General features: G+C 45.3%; 1 protein-coding gene across 4 annotated transcripts in view; it reads left to right on the top strand.

The window, feature by feature from the left end:
- Window positions 1–16,388, top strand: part of LRFN2 (leucine rich repeat and fibronectin type III domain containing 2) — a 579,865-nt gene that overhangs the window by 182,272 nt on the left and 381,205 nt on the right. The window lies entirely within an intron of this gene.

Genomic DNA, 16,388 nt, shown 5'->3' with positions numbered 1-16,388 from the left:
TAGGATCACTATGATGGTGACGGCTATGGGATCCTTAAATACTGTGCCTCCATAGAACAATGATAAAATACCTAGAGGGGCGCTGTCTGTAGGAAAAAAATGCAATCACTATGACTGAGATATAGGAACTGTAGGAGAAATAGGTCAGTGCAGTTTAAGCTGTGCACGACCTCCCTGCCTGTACGTGTCCCGGCCAACAGGCAGAGAAACTTCTCAGTTGTGTCACCCAGGGCACAACCACCATGCGTTTCCCACCCATACCCTGGAGATCTGCGCTACTTTTGCCTAAATAGAAGGACTTTCTAGCCTCCAGCTGCCCGTGAAATGTTTTAGCCAACAGCACTCCATGTGGTCAGGAGTGGTATTACAAGCAAAACATATGAATGCTATTACATGAAGGCTGTATGCGCGTACTTCTATATCTTGGCTTCTTTAAATCGATTTCCTCAAGCATTTGACACTTTCTATTTCATTAAATGTTCAGCAGATTTCTGCAGATACATTCTGTGTCGATAGTTGTGTTTACTCCAGGTAAAAGGCTACAGGAGAAAGTTTACTGCATAGTGTCACCTTTGTAAATTATACATCAGACTAACTGGAGCAGGAGGCTGAAAAGCCAAATATCACATTGAATGCAGCTCCACATCAGCCCCGAAGGTCTGCGAAATCCTAATTCAACCTTCTCGGCTAATCAATACCAGCCGCACTCCTGTTGTCATTTTCTCTTAACGAAAAAAAAAAGAAAGTTACTTTGCTTCCAGCCTGCGACAATCGTGTCTGCAACATAAGGCTGGGGTCACACATGGCGTAAGACAATACGCCACGTATTATACGGCCGTAATACGGTGAAATGTTCCCAAAATAGTGATCCGTAGTCAGGGTGTGTCAGCGTATTTTGCGCATGGCATCCTCCGTATGTAATCCATATGGCATCCGTACTGCGAGATTTTCGCGCAGGCTTGCAAAACCGACATCTAATGGATTTATGTGCTCAAATGTTCATTAAAACATATATACAGTATATATATATATATATATATATATATATATATGTCATTGAGACACATATATATATATTCTGCATTTAGATTTCAATCAGCGCGATATCTGTGAACAGCCGGTAATTCAATTACCGGCTTCTCATTTCTCCTGCACAAACCCGACATGATATGAGACATGATTACATACAGTAAACCATCTCATATCCCCTTTTTTTTGCATATTCCACACTACTAATGTTAGTAGTGTGTATGTGCAACATTTCAGCGCTGTAGCTGCTAAAATAAAGGGTTAAATGGCGGAAAAAATTGGCGTGGGCTCCCGCGCAATTTTCTCCGCCAGAGCGGTAAAGCCAGTGACTGAGGGCAGATATTAATAGCCAGGAGAGGGTCCATGGTTATTGGCCCCCCCGTGGCTAAAACCATCTGCCCCCAGCCACCCCAGAAAAGGCACATCTGGAAGATGCGCCTATTCTGGCACTTGGCCACTCTCTTCCCACTCCCTGTAGCGGTGGGATATGGGGTAATGAAGGGTTAATGCCACCTTGCTATTGGAAGGTGACATTAAGCCAGATTAATAATGGAGAGGCGTCAATTATGTCACCTCTCCATTATTAATCCAATTGTAGGAAAGGGTTAAAAAACACACACACACATGATTACAAAGTATTTTAATGAAAGAAACACAGCGGTTGTTGTAATAATTTATTGTTCTCGCAATCCATTTCCAGGCCCTCGCTTGGCAAAATAATAAACGCACAAGATACATACCCTCTCTGATGTCAGATCATGTCCCACGAAGTAATCCATCTGAAGGGGTTAACTAATATTACAGGCAGAGCTGCGATAAACCACTCGCTCGTGCCTGTAATCCCCGGGTGCTGAAAGGAAAGCAGGATCTATACTTACATTCAGTCGCGGTGAGGCGCCCTCTGGTGGATGTTCTCATGAACTGCAGCCTGGGAACTTTTTCCCACGCTCCAGGTCATATGAGGACATCCACCAGGGGGCGCATCACCGCGACTGAAGGAAATGTAGGTCAATGACCTACATTTCATTCATTCGCCGGGGATTACAGGCACGGAGCACAGCTGCATTTAGCAGGGCTCCTGCCTGTAATATTAGTTAACCCCTTCAGATGGATTACTTCGTGGGACGAGACGGTTCATCAGAAGGTATGTATCTTGTGCGTTTATTATTTTTCAAAGCGAGGGTGTTCCTGATGGATTGAGAGAACAATAAATTATTACAACAACCGCTGTGTTTATTTCATTAAAATACTTTTCAATCATGTGTGTGTGTGTTTTTTAACCCTTTCCTACAATTGGATTAATAATGGATAGGTGTCATAATTGACGCCTCTCCATCATTAATCTGGCTTAATGTCACCTTCCAATAGCAAGGTGACATTAACCCTTCATTATCCCATATCCCACCGCTACAGGGAGTGGGAAGAGAGTGGCCAAGTGCCAGAATAGGCGCATCTTCCAGATGTGCCTTTTCTGGGGTGGCTGGGGGCAGATGTTTGTAGCCACGGGGGGGCCAATAACCATGGACCCTCTCCTGGCTATTAATATCTGCCCTCAGTCACTGGCTTTACCACTCTGGTGGAGAAAATTGCGCGGGAGCCCACGCCAATTTTTTCCGCCATTTAACCCTTTATTTCAGCAGCTACAGCGCTGAAATTTTGCACATAGACACTACTAACATTAGTAGTGTGGAATATGCAAAAAAAAAGGGGATATGAGATGGTTTACTGTATGTAATCATGTCTCATATCCTGTCGGGTTTGTGCAAGAGAAATGAAAAGCCGGCAATTGAATTACCGACTTTTCACTAACACCGCTGCGTATTTCTCGCAAGTCACACTGCTGGTCCGTATGGAATCCGTATTTTTCTCGCCCCCATAGACTTTCATTGGCGTATTATTTGCGCAATACGCTGACAAACGCAGCATGCTGCGATTTTGTACGGCCGTAGAAAGCCGTATAATACTGAACCGTAATATACGGCTAATAGGAGCAGCCCCATTGAGAAGCATTGTGCCGTATGTAATGCGAGTTTTACGTACGTAGTTTTTGCGCTCTTACATACGTAAAACACGCATGTGTGACCCCAGCCTAAGGCAAATGGGAACCTGGGACTGAAATTCTGAGTCTGAAAAAAGGAGCAAAAGCGAAATTTACCCTCAGTGCAGAATAATGGGGCAAAACTGACATTTTACTGAAGTACCCGACTACCGGAGCGGTGCGTAACGATTCCCTTAAGGGCTCATTTCCACATGCGAGGCACACGTCCGTATCTCGCATGTGGAAACCAAGCCCTGGCGCCGGCACTCAGGAGCGGAGCTGTGCAGCTCCATGTGTTCCTATGCGGCCGCACGCTCCTCTCTGGAGTGCCGGCTCCACAGCTTGGTTTCCACATGCGAGATACGGACGTGTGACTCACATGTGGAAATGAGCCCTAACTCGCACCCTTTACCATTTATTTCTCAGCAGAAAAACCCTCAGGACCCCCTCACCTTTTCAGTACATTTATGAAAAAAACGTTAACTCCTTCATAACTTTGCAATATTTAGTTCATGGACCTGCATTTTTCTTCCACTTCTTCCAAGACCCATATATTTTAGTTTATTTCAGTTGCCATAATTGTAGCCAGTCACCACTAGGGGGAGCTTCCTGTATACAGAGATACATGATAACATCCTGTCTGCAGCCACCACTAGGGGGAGCTCCCTGTATACAGAGATACATGATAAGATCCTGTCTGCAGCCACCACTAGGGAGATCTCCCTGTATATAGAGATACATGATAAGATTCTGTCTGCAGTCACCAATAGGGGGAGCTCCCTGTATACAGAGATACATGATAAGATCCTGTCTGCAGCCACCACTAGGGGGAGCTCCCTGTATACAGATATACATGATAAGATCCTGTCTGCAGTCACCACTAGGGGGAGCTCCCTGTATACAGATATACATGATAAGATCCTGTCTGCAGTCACCACTAGGGGGAGCTCCCTGTATACAAAGATACAAGATAAGATCCTGTCTGCAGCCACCACTAGGGGGAGCTCCCTGTATACAGATATACATGATAAGATCCTGTCTGCAGCCACCACTAGGGGGAGCTCCCTGTATACAGATATACATGATAAGATCCTGTCTGCAGTCACCACTAGGGGGAGCTCCCTGTATACAAAGATACAAGATAAGATCCTGTCTGCAGCCACCACTAGGGGGAGCTCCCTGTATACAGATATACATGATAAGATCCTGTCTGCAGTCACCACTAGGGGGAGCTCCCTGTATACAGAGATACATAAGATCCTGTCTGCAGTCACCACTAGGGGGAGCTCCCTGTATACAGAGATACATGATAAGATCCTGTCTGCAGTCACCACTAGGGGGAGCTCCCTGTATACAGAGATACATGATAAGATTCTGTCTGCAGCCACCACTAGGGGGAGCTCCCTGCATACAGAGATACATGATAAGATCCTGTCTGCAGCCACCACTAGGGGGAGCTCCCTGTATACAGAGATACACGATAAGATCCTGTCTGCAGCCACCACTAGGGGGAGCTCCCAGTATAGAGAGATATATGATAAGATCCTGTCTGCAGTCACCACTAGGGGGAGCTCCCTGTATACAGAGATACATGATAAGATCCTGTCTGCAGTCACCACTAGGAGGAGCTCCCTATATAGAGATATATGATAAGATCCTGTCTGCAGTCACCACTAGGGGGAGCTCCCTGTATACAGAGATATATGATAAGATCCTGTCTGCTGCCACCACTGGGGGGAGCTCCCTGTATACAGAGATACATGATAAGATCCTGTCTGCAGTCACCACTAGGGGGAGCTCCCCGTATACAGAGATACATGATAAGATTCTGTCTGCAGCCACCACTAGGGGGAGATCCCTGTATACAGAGATACATGATACGATCCTGTCTGCAGCCACCACTAGGGGGAGCTCCCCGTATACAGAGATACATGATAAGATCCTGCCTGCAGCCACCACTAGAGGGAGCTCCCTGTATACAGAGATACATGATAACATCCTGTCTGCAGTCACCACTAGGGGGAGCTCCCTGTATACAGAGATACATGATAACATCCTGTCTGCAGTCACCACTAGGGGGAGCTCCCTGTATACAGAGATACATGATAACATCCTGTCTGCAGTCACCACTAGGGGGAGCTCTCTGTATACAGAGATACAAGATAAGATTCTATCTGCTGCCACCACTGGGGGGAGCTCCTTGTATACAGAGATACATGATAAGATCCTGACTGCAGTCACCACTAGGGGGAGCTCCCCGTATACAGAGATACATGATAAGATCCTGCCTGCAGCCACCACTAGAGGGAGCTCCCTGTATACAGAGATACATGATAACATCCTGTCTGCAGTCACCACTAGGGGGAGCTCCCTGTATACAGAGATACATGATAAGATCCTGTCTGCAGTCACCACTAGGAGGAGCTCCCTATATAGAGATATATGATAAGATCCTGTCTGCAGTCACCACTAGGGGGAGCTCCCTGTATACAGAGATACACGATAAGATCCTGTCTGCAGCCACCACTAGGGGGAGCTCCCTGTATACAGAGATACACGATAAGATCCTGTCTGCAGCCACCACTAGGGGGAGCTCCCTGTATACAGAGATACATGATAAGATTCTATCTGCTGCCACCACTGGGGGGAGCTCCCTGTAAACAGAGATACATGATAAGATCCTGTCTGCAGCCACCACTAGGGGGAGCTCCCAGTATAGAGAGATATATGATAAGATCCTGTCTGCAGTCACCACTAGGGGGAGCTCCCAGTATAGAGAGATATATGATAAGATCCTGTCTGCAGTCACCACTAGGGGGAGCTCCCTGTATACAGAGATATATGATAAGATCCTGTCTGCTGCCACCACTGGGGGGAGCTCCCTGTATACAGAGATACATGATAAGATCCTGTCTGCAGTCACCACTAGGGGGAGCTCCCCGTATACAGAGATACATGATAAGATTCTGTCTGCAGCCACCACTAGGGGGAGATCCCTGTATACAGAGATACATGATACGATCCTGTCTGCAGCCACCACTAGGGGGAGCTCCCCGTATACAGAGATACATGATAAGATCCTGCCTGCAGCCACCACTAGAGGGAGCTCCCTGTATACAGAGATACATGATAACATCCTGTCTGCAGTCACCACTAGGGGGAGCTCCCTGTATACAGAGATACATGATAACATCCTGTCTGCAGTCACCACTAGGGGGAGCTCCCTGTATACAGAGATACATGATAACATCCTGTCTGCAGTCACCACTAGGGGGAGCTCTCTGTATACAGAGATACAAGATAAGATTCTATCTGCTGCCACCACTGGGGGGAGCTCCCTGTATACAGAGATACATGATAAGATCTTGTCTGCAGCCACCACTAGGGGGAGCTCCCTGTATACAGAGATACATGATAACATCCTGTCTGCAGTCACCACTAGGGGGAGCTCTCTGTATACAGAGATACAAGATAAGATTCTATCTGCTGCCACCACTGGGGGGAGCTCCCTGTATACAGAGATACATGATAAGATCTTGTCTGCAGCCACCAGTAGGGGGAGCTCCCCGTATACAGAGATACATGATAAGATCCTGCCTGCAGCCACCACTAGAGGGAGCTCCCTGTATACAGAGATACATGATAAGATCCTGTCTGCAGCCACCACTAGGGGGAGCTCCCTGTATACAGAGATACATGATAAGATCCTGTCTGCAGCCACCACTAGGGGGAGCTCCCTGTATACAGAGATACATGATAAGATCCTGTCTGCAGCCACCACTAGGGGGAGCTCCCTGTATACAGAGATACAATTTTGCACAATATACAATAAAGAATGTGGTAGTTGCAGATGAGCCGCTCATTTATGGTTTTGCCCTCTTTTTATGTTTACATGAAGATGTGAGATATGATTTCCAATTTTGGGGAAACATTGTGATTTGTTGAAAGTGATTTATGTAGATACCTCTATGTTGCAATTTAGTTTTCATGTATTTATTAAGTACAATATTTCTGGAGCGTCACTCCTGATTATTATGTGCTGTCGTCATAGTAACATGACAATAAGTCATATGAGGATAGCACTAACACTGGATTCATTGTATCAGACTTACAGGGAGATACAATGAGGGTATAACAGATATATAATAACAATAATGTCACCACGGTAACAAATGAGGAAGAGAGGGAAATTAATTGTCATTATAATCAGTCATGTCTGAGGAAATGGAAACATCAGCTGCGGACCCCCCACACACACACACACACAATAATGACCGGTGTTTTCTGCCTTTTATATAGAGTGATGAAGACTGACAAGATACATTATAATTCCCTGACGTCAGGGCTAACGGGCATCCAGAGACAAGACGGCCATCACCGCTCTCATTAATACGGTGTGTCTGATAATCAAATTACAGAGGCTCAGCTGTTATACCAAACAAAACCTATAGGGCGGCGCTGTGTAATTGCATCAAGTAAGAAAAGTTTCAGAAAACTTTATCACTTTATTTTCACAATTTATAAAACAAGACCACGTTGCGTTTTTTTAAGTGTTTTTGCCACGATTTTCCGCTGTGGAAACGCTTAAAAAAAGTTTACAAACAGCATCCCATTAATTTCTAATGCATTCTGCAATTGATGTGCCCATGCTGCATTTTTTTTCACGGCGGAAACGCATTGCGGTAAAAATCGCAGCAGGTTCATTATTTTTGCGGAATCGCGGCAATTCCCCACCCTTAGACATGCATTAGAAAAACACTTGAAAATCGCATGAAAAACACATGCAAAATGCATCAATTACGCATCAAAAATGTCTAAAGCCGCATGCGTTTTTCCTGCTAAGGGTGTGGAGATTTGAAGCAGAAAATTCTGCTTCAATTCTGCAACGTGGGCACATAGCCTCATACGTGATGGTAAAATGGTGATAATTTCTAGAGAATCCAATCATCTCCATGAATCTGTTCTGTATTATCGACCAATTAGAGATGGAGATGATGAGGCGGCAGACGTCAGAAGATCATGGGACCTGGTCGGCCCCATTTACTGCCACAGCCATAAAGGCAGGACACACGCTGCAAAATATCATTGAAATCTGATGATCGCCATTGATTCAGTTTATAAGAATGGAAATAAATGTCTTACCTCTTATTAAGATTCGAACCTAGCAGCTCCTATGCACTGCTCCTGAGCTCCGGCAGCTCTTCCTTCTGAGATATTCAGCTCGCTGGACAGTTCCATGCTTATCCAAATACTTGAACCCATGTTGTTGCTGATGTCTCCTCCCTGAGTTTCTTGTTAGTTACCACCCTGAGCTCCTGATTGGTTCATTTTGATTGCACACCCTATTTAAACCTGGCCTTGCTCTCAGCTCCTTGTGTGATTATTGAGCTGCCTGCCTTTAGGCAAGCTTCTTTCCACCTGCAACACCTTCAAACGATACTGCTGCTCCTGGTAAATGACCCCTGGCTTCCATGACTACGATTCCTGCTTATTCCTTCAAACTACATTGCTGTTCCTGTGTATCCACTCCTTGGCTTTCCCTGACTACACTACCTGCCCGGTGCTGCCCCTACTGGTTGCAATATCACTACTCCAACCAGGTCAGTCCATAACTACCAACACATGCTTTAAACTGCCTGACCCCATCCACAAGCGATTCACTAACTGTTCTGTCTCACTGACTGGTTTATATTATCCAGAATCTGCAGGATTTGGGGATTTTTTTCCACTTTTTGGAAACATCTAAAAATCTGTAAAATTCTTACAACTGAAGTAACAAAGGCACAAGACGCAGGAGTTGACCTCATTTTCTTATCCTTGGTCTGGGGGTTATAATGAACAAATTATTTTTTTTCTTGTTTTACTGGAGAACATTAGGCAGATGGAGATATTTCAAAATACAATATATAGATAAAAGTATGTGCCCCCTCCACATTCCTTTGCATAAGCTTTTCTGATCCCCATTCTACATCCATAGTCTTCCCCACTGCAGATATAACGGCTCTTGCTCTTCTGGGAAGAATTTCTACAAGATTTTGGAAGCGCCTGTGGGAATTTTTGGTCTTCATTACGAAGAGCATTTGTGGGGTCAGACCCTGATGTTGGGGGAGGACGGATGTTGGATGAGGCTGAGGCCAGGCTCTGTGCGGCCGCTCATGTTCTCTCCTCGATGTCTGTATGGGGCTCTGTGCGGCCGCTCATCTTCTCCCCTCCATGTCTGTATGGGGCTCTGTGCAGCCTCTCATGTTCTCTCCTCCATGTCTGTATGGGGCTCTGTGCGGCCGCTCATGTTGTCCCCTCCACGTCTGTATGGGGCTCTGTGCGGCCGCTCATGTTCTCTCCTCCATGTCTGTATGGGGCTCTGTGCGGCCGCTCATGTTCTCTCCTCCACGTCTGTATGGGGCTCTGTGCGGCCACTCATGTTGTCCCCTCCACGTCTGTATGGGGCTCTGTGCGGCCTCTCATGTTCTCTCCTCCATGTCTGTATGGGGCTCTGTGCGGCCGCTCATGTTCTCTCCTCCACGTCTGTATGGGGCTCTGTGCGGCCGCTCATGTTCTCCCCTCCATGTCTGTATGGGGCTCTGTGCGGCCGCTCATGTTCTTTCCTCCATGTCTGTATGGGGCTCTGTGCGGCCGCTCATGTTCTCTCCTCCATGTCTGTATGGGGCCCTATGTGGCCGCTCATGTTCTCTCCTCCATGTCTGTATGGGGCTCTGTGCGGCCGCTCATGTTCTCTCCTCCACGTCTGTATGGGGCTCTGTGCGGCCGCTCATGTTCTCTCCTCCATGTCTGTATGGGGCTCTGTGCGGCCGCTCATGTTCTCTCCTCCATGTCTGTATGGGGCTCTGTGCGGCCGCTCATGTTCTCTCCTCCATGTCTGTATGGGGCTCTGTGCGGCCGCTCATGTTCTCCCCTCCATGTCTGTATGGGGCTCTGTGCGGCCGCTCATGTTCTCTCCTCCATGTCTGTATGGGGCTCTGTGCGGCCGCTCATGTTCTCTCCTCCATGTCTGTATGGGGCCCTATGTGGCCGCTCATGTTCTCTCCTCCATGTCTGTATGGGGCTCTGTGCGGCTGCTCATGTTCTCCCCCTCCATGTCTGTATGGGGCTCTGTGCGGCCGCTCATGTTCTCCCCTCCATGTCTGTATGGGGCTTTGTGCGGCCGCTCATGTTCTCTCCTCCATGTCTGTATGGGGCTCTGTGCGGCCGCTCATATTCTCTCCTCCATGTCTGTATGAGGCTCTGTGTGGCCGCTCATGTTCTCTCCTCCATGTCTGTATGGGGCTCTGTGCGGCCGCTCATGTTCTCTCCCCCATGTCTGTATGGGGCTCTGTGCGGCCGATCATGTTCTCTCCTCCATGTCTGTATGGGGCTCTGTGCGGCCGCTCATGTTCTCTCCTCCATGTCTGTATGGGGCTCTGTGCGGCCGCTCATGTTCTCTCCTCCATGTCTGTATGGGGCTCTGTGCAGCCGCTCATGTTCTCTCCTCCATGTCTGTATGGGGTTCTGTGCGGCTGATCATGTTCTCTCCTCCATGTCTGTATAGGGCTCTGTGCAGCCGCTCATAGGTCGGTCCGTCCCTCTTCAGGAGCAAGAAATGTCATGAACGGACTCATTATCCCGGCAGGGATATAAGACATGGACCCCAATACCTTCCTCTATACAGTGGTCTTCAGATGCAGATTGTTGTGAGTAAATTGTTCTTCCATAAAGTTCATGAGACAGATGGAGACATTTTGGAGCAACAGGTGTAGTTTGAGATTTTTCTGTCTTTTATATGGTAAAACATGTGGTGACATTATGTAAGGGGTTTACCTTCTGTGCTCTGTGCCTGGAACCACTTTTCTGTGCAGCAGGTTTCCCTGGGGGCAGACTTAGAGACCGGGACAGCAAGGAAGCCGGGCTGAGGGAGAGAAAGAGCGCGCTTTCCAGGGCTAGAGGAGCGTGTACTGGACACAGAGTCGCGCATGCAGTGGAGAGAGCAGCTGGCGCAGCAGAGAGAGCAGTGGATACTAGGGTTGAGCGAAACAGATCAGACATTTTCAAAAGTTGCCGACTTTCAGCAAAGTCGGGTTTCATGAAACCCAACCCGATCCCACTGTGGGATCGGCCATGCGGTCGGGGATCTTCGCGCCAAAGTCGCGCTTCATATGACGCTTTCCCCCCATTTTTTCAGCCAATGAAGGAGTGTGGGCAGCGTGATGACATAGGTTCCGGCTTGCTTTGTGCGGCGTCACAGGGGGTAAAACCGCCATCTTAACGTTTGGGATATAGCGATTTGCACAGTGAAACACAAACTTTGCAGGGACGGAGGAGAGAGAGAGAGAAGAAAAAAAAAAAATCCCCATTGACCTGCATTGGGTTTCGTGTTTCGGTTGGCCCCCGACTTTTCACAATAATCGGCCGATTTCACACGATCCGACTTTCGAGACAGTCGGGTTTCACGAGACCCGACTCAATCCTAAATAAGCAAAAGTCGCTCAACCCTAGTGGATACAGTGACCAGAACAGTACGCACCTGCGCTCTGGGGAAGAGAGAGAGAGCTCCCGGTCAGAGGACTGATACAGGGAGATTGCCCAGAGAGACTGCATCTTGTGAGTACGTGAAAGTGGACTCTGCTGTGACTGAGAGGTGCGCCCTGATGCCCGTGCAGAGATAGTGACCCGTGCAGAGACAGTGGCCCCTAGTACCCACGGTATAGTGCAGAGCCCCTGATTCCTGTTGAGAGACCCAATAATAGACTGAGCATCATTCTCCCAGGATAGTTTGCCCCGTTGAAGCAAAAGACTCAGAGCACAGGGGACCCCGTTTGCCTAGCATCCCCTCTGCTTACCACAGTAACCCCTTAAACCCCAGGTTGTGGCTTCCTAGAGACTACTCAGCCCACGGATAACAGAGGGATGACAAGTGCCGCTGTTTCTCGGCACCTACGTTGGAGAAGACGACCCTACAAGCAAGTCCTCATCAGACTGATAAGTGTTTTCCCCAGAAATTCCGGTTGTTACTGTTAGACTGACTGTCTGGGAACTTATACTGCTTCCCATATTTTTGCAGTTATTTTATCAGTTTATATTCTACTGTTTTCTCCCTGCGAGGAGAATATTGCTCCTGTTAATAAACTCCCCTCACCAGTTGGTCTGTCTGTTCCGTGGTGACATTCTCTACCCTGCACTCTATTACACTTACAAAGTAAAACTTTTTTTTCACAAAAAGCAAACCCTCATGCAGATCAGCCTAAAGAAAATATAAAAAGTTCTAGCTAAAATAAAAAATAGAAAATTACAAAAAGACTTACGGGAGGAAAGGGTTAGAAAATAAAGAGTAATGAAGTACGGCAGAACTCTCTGTAACCTCTAGGGATTTCTGGTGATAGTTACTGCAACTATTACATTATTATTTGTCATTTTTGCAAATTCTAGTTCAGATCTGAAAGTCCTTGATTTCACTCGCAGATTGTTGCCTGCAGGAGCGGATTACTGCGGCTGTGATACGACTTCTGCGCTGTGTGCCAACGAGGTTAATTAGAAAGAAGATGTTGTGACAGCAGAAATTCTGAACTGAAGGCGCAGATAAGAAAATCTTTCATCATCTCTTAACAATTCATTTAATATTTTTTATAACTTTTGTCACACTGCTAAATTTATACACGGTAAAGCCCTGTTATCGTACCTAGCTAGAGGGGCCCCAACCAGTAAGGTGAAGAGCCCAAACTAACCCCTGTATTCCAGAAAATGAGAACAGACTTAGAAGCTGAGGCTTCAGCCGAGGGCCTTATAAGAAGAATCGACATTTCAGAGCAAGAAAAATATCAATATTAAGTTACTTATGTGAATATACTGCTGCATGTCAGGAGAGAAAGGTCATCTATCAATTGTGAATATCAGGATCAACAGAGGAATAAAAAGTCTCATCACTCAGAAAACATTACAAAAGGAAAAAGATTTATGAATAGAAATATTATAATGTTACAACCACAATGTGAAGATTCTGTTCTATATAATGTATTATAGTAGTTATATTCTTGTATATAGGGGCAGTATTATAGTAGTTATATTCTTGTACATAGGAGCAGAATTATAGTAGTTATATTCCTGTACATAGGGAGCAGTATTATAGTAGTTATATTCTTGTACATAGGGAGCAGTATTATAGTAGTTATATTCTTGTACATAGGAGCAGTATTATAGTAGTTATATTCTTGTACATAGGAGCAGTATTATAGTAGTTATATTCTTGTACATAGGAGCAGTATTATAGTAGTTATATTCTTGTACATAGGAGCAGTATTATAGTAGTTATATTCTTGTACATAGGTGCATTATTATAGTAGATATATTCTTGTACATGGGGCAGTATTATAGTAGTTATATTCTTGTACATATGGGGCAGTATTATAGTAGTTATATTCTTGCACATGGGGCAGTATTATAGTAGTTATATTCTTGTACATAGGAGCAGTATTATAGTAGTTATGTTCTTGTATATAGGGGCAGAATTATAGTAGTTATATTCTTGTACATATGGGGCAGTATTATAGTAGTTATATTCTTGTACATAGGAGCAGTATTATAGTAGCTATATTCTTGTACATAGGGGCAGTATTATAGTAGATATATTCTTGTACATAGGGGCAGTATTATAGTAGTTATATTCTTGTACATAGGAGCAGTATTATAGTAGTTATATTCTTGTACATAGGAGCAGTATTATAGTAGTTATATTCTTGTACATAGGAGCAGTATTATAGTAGTTATATTCTTGTACATAGGTGCATTATTATAGTAGATATATTCTTGTACATGGGGCAGTATTATAGTAGTTATATTCTTGTACATATGGGGCAGTATTATAGTAGTTATATTCTTGCACATGGGGCAGTATTATAGTAGTTATATTCTTGTACATAGGAGCAGTATTATAGTAGTTATGTTCTTGTATATAGGGGCAGAATTATAGTAGTTATATTCTTGTACATATGGGGCAGTATTATAGTAGTTATATTCTTGTACATAGGAGCAGTATTATAGTAGCTATATTCTTGTACATAGGGGCAGTATTATAGTAGATATATTCTTGTACATAGGGGCAGTATTATAGTAGTTATATTCTTGTACATATGGGGCAGTATTATAGTAGTTATATTCTTGTACATAGGGGCAGTATTATAGTAGTTATATTCTTGTACATAGGGGCAGTATTATAGTAGTTATATTCTTGTACATATGGGGCAGTATTATAGTAGTTATATTCTTGTACATAGGAGCAGTATTATAGTAGCTATATTCCTGTACATAGGGGCAGTATTATAGTAGATATATTCTTGTACATAGGGGCAGTATTATAGTAGTTATATTCTTGTACATAGGGGCAGTATTATAGTAGTTATATTCTTGTACATATGGGGCAGTATTATAGTAGTTATATTCTTGTACATAGGAGCAGTATTATAGTAGTTATATTCTTGTACATAGGAGCAGTATTATAGTAGTTATATTCTTGTACATAGAGGCAGTATTATAGTAGTTATATTCTTGTACATAGGGGCAGTATTATAGTAGTTATATTCTTGTACATATGGGGCAGTATTATAGTAGTTATATTCTTGTACATAGGAGCAGTATTATAGTAGCTATATTCTTGTACATAGGAGAAGTATTATAGTAGTTATATTCTTGTACATAGTGGCAGTATTATAGTAGTTATATTCTTGCACATGGGGCAGTATTATAGTTGTTATATTCTTGTATATAGGAGCATGTTTCATCTTAAGGTTTTAGTTGTGTGAGACAATCTAATGTTTGAGGAACTGAATTCCAGAATTTGGGATATGCTCAGGACAAGGAGTAGCAAATGACTGATAGACACTCTGGGATTCTGGACAGCACAGAGGTAATGTCTGGGTCAGAGAGGTAGATTTGAATGTCTTTAGCGTAAAAGTGCTACTGGAAGCAATGGGACTTTATCAGTTGTCCCAAGCCAAAAGTAAAAATGGAGAAGAGAAGAAGTCCCAGGACAGAGCCTTGAGGGACACCATTAGAGAGAGGGTGGGATGAGGAGGTAGTCTAGGAGTGGGCAATGGTAATGTGCTGTTAGAAAGGTATAAGGAGATGGAGGAAATGGCAAGATTTGTGATGCTGAGGGAGAGGATCTGAAGTAAGAGGAAGGCAACGGACAGGTCTTGGAGGAGCAATGTAGAAGGCAGAGGACCTTACTAAGAAAACAAGCACAAAGTAATCTAAAAGTCAGAAGATGGGTTAGGAGGAGGAGGAGCACAGAGTAATGTAGAAGGCAGAGGATAGGTCTAGGAGGAGGAGCACAGAGTAATGTAGAAGGCAGAGGACAGGTCTAGGAGGAGGAGCACAGAGTAATGCAGAAGGAAGAGGAGAGGTCTAGGAGGAGGAGCATAGAGTAATGCAGAAGGCAGAGGACAGGTCTAGGAGGAGGAGCACAGAGTAATGCAGAAGGCAGAGGACAGGTCTAGGAGGAGGAGCACAGAGTAATGTAGAAGGCAGAGGACAGGTCTAGGAGGAGGAGCACAGAGTAATGCAGAAGGAAGAGGAGAGGTCTAGGAGGAGGAGCACAGAGTAATGCAGAAGGCAGAGGACAGGTCTAGGAGGAGGAGCACAGAGTAATGCAGAAGGCAGAGGACAGGTCTAGGAGGAGGAGCACAGAGTAATGCAGAAGGCAGAGGACAGGTCTAGGAGGAGGAGCACGGAGTAATGTAGAAGGAAGAGGACAGGTCTAAGAGGAGGAGCATGGAGTAATATAGAAGGCAGAGGACAGATTTAGAAGGAGGAGCACATGGTAATATAGAAGGAAGAGGACAGGTCTAGGAGGAGGAGCACGGAGTAATGTAGAAGGCAGAGGACAGGTCTAGGAGGAGGAGCACAGAGTAATGTAGAAGGCAGAGGACAGGTCTAGGAGGAGGAGCACAGAGTAATGTAGAAGGTAGAAGACAGGTCTAGGAGGAGCACAGAGTAATGTAGAAGGCAGAGAACAGGTCTAGGAGGAGGAGTACAGAGTAATGTAGGAGGTAGAGGACAGGTCTAGGAGGAGGAGCACAGAGTAATGTAGGAGGCAGAGGACAGGTCTAGGAGGAGGAGCACAGAGTAATGCAGAAGGCAGAGGACAGGTCTAGGAGGAGGAGCACAGAGTAATGCAGAAGGCAGAGGACAGGTCTAGGAGGAGGAGCACAGAGTAATGCAGAAGGAAGAGGACAGGTCTAGGAGGAGGAGCACAGAGTAATGTAGAAGGCAGAGGACAGATTTAGAAGGAGGAGCACATGGTAATATAGAAGGAAGAGGACAGGTCTAGGAGGAG

This window comes from Ranitomeya variabilis, chromosome 2 (assembly GCF_051348905.1).
Source record: "Ranitomeya variabilis isolate aRanVar5 chromosome 2, aRanVar5.hap1, whole genome shotgun sequence".
In the NCBI taxonomy this organism is placed as follows: domain Eukaryota; kingdom Metazoa; phylum Chordata; class Amphibia; order Anura; family Dendrobatidae; genus Ranitomeya; species Ranitomeya variabilis.
This window is presented reverse-complemented; position numbering and strand designations above follow the sequence as displayed.